This window comes from Terrapene carolina, unplaced genomic scaffold, assembly GCF_002925995.2.
Source record: "Terrapene carolina triunguis isolate 2854851 unplaced genomic scaffold, T_m_triunguis-2.0 Scaffold130, whole genome shotgun sequence".
Taxonomy (NCBI): Eukaryota; Metazoa; Chordata; order Testudines; family Emydidae; genus Terrapene; species Terrapene triunguis.
In genome coordinates, this window is record NW_020664481.1 from 39234405 (window position 1) to 39240444 (window position 6040).

The following is a 6040-nucleotide window of genomic DNA, read 5'->3' on the forward strand; positions in this document are numbered from 1 at the left end:
TTGCCACTTTTTCTAATCTTACAGCATACATTTTGTTTATTTAATTTCAGTAAAAGTTGCAGTGTCATTGCAGACACGAGCTACAGTGTCACCTATCATCTTCACCATTTCCGCCTGTCTTTTCCCTATGTCTGCATCTGCTTAACAACAAGCAGGGTTACCCTAGGAACTTAGGAACTGCCAAAGAAGAATAGATCAGTGGTCCCTCTGCTGGCCTTCTGTGAGAATGCAATACATTAGAGGAAGGTGCAATACATGAGAGGAAGGGTGAATATCACTAATAAAGCATCCTATGCAATGATGCTACGTTATGGGGGAGGTGGCAGTTCAGTCCTGATCAGCTGAAGAATAAGGATAGGCAGGCCTTGACATTTTTATATTTTTCATTCTAATTTCAGATGCTACTCTTACTATACTCTAAGTAGGGGCTAGTGGTTTATCATCACAAGTTATATAAAAAAATAGCATGGTCATGGTAAAACAAAATCTAAGGTCATAAATATAGAGAAAATTGCCCCAGTAATGTTATTTATAGCCAAATGGCCTTTGTTTTGCAATACAAATTTTTTAAAGTCATGCAATAACATTTAACAGATAGCTAAGATTGGGGTTTTCAAAGGAGTCTAAGGGTACCTAAGTTTACTAGGAGTTGGACATTGAACTCCCGTAGGGTGATTTGAAAATCCCATCCTAAAACTATTTGAAACTGCCATCCCAATTCCTGTCAGTTCAGTCAAGGAAAGAACCACTCTCTGGTCTGCTTCCATGACTGTCTCTACCACAGCTGCAGGGACAATAGTGCTGCCCTGGTGCATCTCACACTTGCCCCATTACAGAAATCGTAGAGTCTGACACCTTTCCCCAGCACAACAAACCACTAGAGCTCCCGCTTCCCATGGTAGCCAGGCTTTAATGTGATGACTCCTAAGGTTCTCAGGGAAATGAGGCTAGTTGTTTACTGCCACCTCCACCACATAGCAAAAACCTCAAATGTCTAAAGTTGTGAAAAAATCACAGAGGCCTTGATTCTGACAACAGCCATGACAGAAAATGTACCGTTAGTCAGACAAGTCTAATCTTCATTAGAAGCTTATTAAGATACTGTATTTGGCCCTGTGGTTTAATTAATATGCACCATGTAATAGCACTGCTGTTTATCTGTTACATTTGTTACTTTTAATAGCGAGTGCACTCGTGCTCTGGTTATCAGCGAAGGTAAACACAAATGGCCCACTGTCCTCTCTGTCACTCATCACTTTATAAATGTCTGTCCTATCTCCTTTTACTTATTTTCTTTCCAAGGGCAATAACCCAAGTTATTAGGTATGGTTTATAACAAGGTAGCACTCGGAGACCCCAGTCACAATCAGGGCACCATTGTGCCAGGCAATGCAAATGCAAATGCGTGGTCCCTGCCCCAAAGCGCTTATAATCTAGTGTCTTTAATTCCTCCTCTGATGCAAGCAGAAAGGGAAAATAAGCACACTCTTGGACCCAAGGTTGAAATCCTGTTTGTTTGCAGTAAAAGATGAACAGTCGCCACACACGGTGAGTTACAGTGCCACCTACCATCTTTAGCGTTATTTCTATTATTTCTTCCTCTGTCTTTTCCCTCAGACAATGAACCATTGCAGCAGAGCTGGTTGATTGGCAGCCAGATACCCTAACAATTTTCTGCAATCAATTAAAAAAAAAAGTCACTTTTAGTAGCTCTCTATGGAGAATAACAACAACAATATTTAGCTCTTAGATAGCACTTTATCCCTTCAGTGTGCTGTGTACACATTAAGTTTTGGGTGGGTCTGGGATTTTTCTCTACTGTAGGAGAAAGGGAGCTCAGCTGTACATTCTGGACTTCGTATGTTTAAAAAGCTTTTCAAGGGATGATGCTGCAAATACATCATGCAGCTTTGTGCACTTGCTGGTTTAATTTACTTTCTTAGAGCTTTACAAACATTAACTCATCATCACAAAACTCCTCCCAGGTAGGAAGATGGGAAAACAAAGGCACAGAGGTTAAATGACTTGAGCAAGACACAGAGGGCCTGTATCAGAGCCAGGATCACAACATTTAAGTGTTTCAGTCAGTCGCGTGCTTAGTAAACTACATTAGCTTTTCTCACATTTTGCGGCTAGAGGTCACACCTGTTGCTCAGCAGTGGAGCCAGCTGAGCCAGGGGCAGCGGAGATATGGGCAGCTAGCTGGAAGGGAACCCATGGAAGTCCCTAAGTGGCCAGTCCCAGAGCACCTCAAACTGGCCTAGTGGAATCCTCCAAAAACTCAAGTGTCTACAAACTATAGATTTCATTGGTTCCAGTGTTGGATACTAATTGTATAAGGTGACATATTCTCTAGGACATTTCTGCCTCCAATAAGTTTGGTTCCAATTTTGCTGTAAACTCTTTCTAATTTGATTGTTGCAGGATGTAATAACAATACTTTGCATTTTTACAGGGCCTTTCACATGAGGAAGTCAAATAGCTTCACAGACGTTAATCAACTAAGCCTCACACATATCTGTCAGGCAGTTGAGGAGGCACATGTTTCTTGGGGGGCAGGGCAAATTCCAGTTCTGCTCCCTGTCCCTCCCTTCCCAGCAGTGACCCCATTCCAGTCCCCACACCTCCCACAGGGACCAAGGTACTCCCTCAGCTGGGGAGTCTCCCCTCTATCTCATCCACACAGTGCATGAGTGCTGTCCTTCTCAGTGGACTCTCCTACGCTGTGCTGTAGGGGAGCAGACTCCTTGTGTTCTGGGCTGCAACACCATTTGGCCCAGCCACCCCTCCATCTGGATGGAGGGGCAGCCAAGCCAAATGTATGTGGCACTGCAACCCAGTGCACCAGGTTGCAATGCCACCCACTGAAATTTGGTCTGGCTGCCCCTTCATCTTTACAGAGGGGCGATCGAGTCAAATTTCAGTGGTGTTACGACCAGGCATCCAGAGAAACACTCCTAACTGTTCTGGGAGCAGCCATACTGATTTGGTACAGGTCTACTGCTTAAAAGTGGTCAGGCCATGCCCCCCCAGCTCTGTCTATGGAACTTTGAGCAAGTGCAAAAATCGGTGAGAAGGGGACATTCATCCATTCCCCAAACTGGCGCCGCTGCTGTCAGGTAGGTAAGTATTATCCTCTCCCTTTTTAACAACCAGTTAAATGGCACAGCTGGGAATAGAACTCAGGTTTCCCACTGGCAGTAATACAGAGGTAATCAATTATTTTTTGACAAGGTCCAAATTTCTTGGTTAAGGTATAGTCAAGGTCCAGACTCCAGAGAAAATAAAACGAAATTAATAGCAATAATGATAATAAATAAACAAAAATATTTTGCGGTCCGTTAAAAAGCATCTGGCGGTCCAGATTTGGCCCATGGTCTGCCTATTGACTACCCCTGCTGTACTCTAACCACAAAACCACACTACGTTCCTTTACAATGGGATGCTGGGTGCCATTTTTTTTTAAAAAGTGGGAGTAAGACTAAGCCAAAAATATGTGCGTACATGTGGATCTGTGGGTTTGAACATGCCAATATGATAAATATACATATAAATGTGTATTTGAGTATTAAAATATCAAGTATGCACAGTTTTCTTATTTCCACACAAAAATGTAGATGCTCATGTCTACAGTTACTGTACATTTTTACAGGTGCAAGTCAGGTCCCAGCTTCTACAAATACAGCCTCGATATTACAAAGAACCTACATTAGCTTGTGCTTCAGGGTGAGCAGTAAACAACAACTTGATTGTAACTCCACTCTCTGAGATGGCCTTATGGAACAAGCCATTTGCCAGAGGAGATAAGACCTGAAAAGCAGGAAAAAAGAGGGAGAGCACAAACAATCTATTTTGACCACTAAATCACAAACTGCAGTGTCACAAATTACGTTTTAACACCATTATTTCACTTTTAAAAGCAAATATTATTAGACTATGTCAAATGCTCTGTAGACTCAAGCACTGATTTACTTCCAAACTCACACAGCCTGGTGCAGATGGTTATCCTGATTCTAAATATACTGAGATTTAAAAAAAAAAAAATGGGTGTGCAATACACCCCAAATGCATGTCTATCTGTTACGTGCTGTTACCATGGTAGCTCACCCAGACTGGGTGACTGTATGTGCAAGTGACCCTTAATGCAGATCTTAAGTGGGGCAGAGGCACTAACTTGGAATTTTTACACCTGGGTGAATTTTACTCTTGCTGGCCACAATTTTGTGCCCTACCACAGCTGTTTAAAATAATTCAGTACTCAAGTTAATTAAAGAGGAATCAACACTTGGGCTCCTAAAACAAATAGGCGATTGTATGAAAAGAAGAGTTTCATTAATCAGAAAATTCTTTAATATCAAACTCTCCCCTCAGAGAAGGTTGATGTACCACGGTTCCCAGCTGCTTCAGTCTCCAATAATACTCAATCCTGTTGTCATCTCCCTGACTTTTCGCTCACAAACTCACAATAAAAATATAGGGCTGTTTTTTAAAACTCATTAGTGATTACTATAAAACCTACAAGGGCAGAAACGCTGATTCCTCCCGCAGACTGTCCAAATATAGTGACAGATCCTGGATCTCCTCCAAAATGTTCAATATTTTCTTGAATCCACTGGAGAGCTGCCACTTGATCCAAATAACCCCAGTTTCCACGAGCATGTTCATCACCAGAGCTGAAAGCAAGAGAATATAAAGGGAAGTAGATAGCCTGGAGTTTTATAACATACATTGTGTTATATAAAATATATCCAAGGATTGTATCAAAGCTGGTAATGGAGCAAACACCTGAAAATGGAGCTCTTGGCAGTGTCAGAAAACAAGTGAGAAAACTCTGAACTCTGGAAAACTCAGGTTGGGACTAGCATCAGTTATCTAAATAGCACTCTTAGCCCTAGCCACTAGTGAAGCACAATCCAAAAGTATGTCTACGCTGCCGTCAGAGGTGTGATTGCAGCTCTTACAGTTATACCTGCATTAGCTTTAATCTAGCTATCAAATCTAGCTAAAAATAAAAGTGAAGACCTAGCATGACCCTGATATAGGCTAGCAGCACAAGTACGAGCCCAAGATTCCAAAAAGGGGATTGTACAGCTGGGTTCCATGCCACCATGTCTTCACTGCTTAGCTGTGCTAGCTAAAATAAAGCTAATGCAGATATGTCTACCTGAGCTGCAATCACACCTCCAGTTGCACTATAGAATGACAATGGCTTTTGGTGTTCAGATACTATAGTGATGAGCACAGAATAAATGACAATAGCCCTAATGCCCCAATTCAGCAAAGAAGTAAAGAAGTTGGTGGGACTACTCACGGGTTTAAAGTTAGGCACAAGCTTAAACATCCTGTTGAACCGAGGCTTGAATACATCAGTGCATAGTGCAAAGATAGATTAGATAAACCTGCCTAAGAATTAACCCAAACTCCTACAAGATGATATTTTTCAGGTCAGATTTTCCTTTCCTCTCCCCTGAGAGAAGGGCACCTGAATTAGAGTATAAAAATAAAGCAGATAATCAAAGAGATCAGATTATAACTGTGTTCAAGATATAATTGAATACTGGTAGTTTTCAGAGGGTTATTAGTATGCTTACTGGTAAATTTCACAAACTTGGGATGCAGGTGTAAAATGTGGAAAAGAAGAATGGACGCTGTGTTAAAGGAGAATCAAGCATGTGGCTTAAGGAGAGGTGGATGTGCGATCAATCACTAAATATCTTTGGAATTTCTGCTGTGTGGATGACATCTTTATAATGATCCTGTCCTATTGTGGCTTCCTGGTCTTTTTTCCTTTAATGTACAACCCACTGTCCGAAGCCCTACAGATGGGCATCATGTTGGTTTTGGTTCCAGGTAAATATATCTGTTCTCCAATATTTATTTGGGTGCATTGGTGTTATCCTATACTTATTTTCCTTGTCTTTGGGAGAGGGTATTTGCAGGTAATTTATTTGTATCCTTGAGCTTTGGTACCCAAATCAATCCTATTGTGTAAAAAAACACGAATAGGCTGAAGTGCTAGTTCACTGACCCAAACTTTCCC

At 41.6% G+C, this 6040-nt stretch overlaps 1 pseudogene; it reads right to left on the reverse strand.

Moving 5' to 3' along the window:
* Positions 1–6040, reverse strand: part of LOC112103895 — a 42771-nt pseudogene that overhangs the window by 16053 nt on the left and 20678 nt on the right.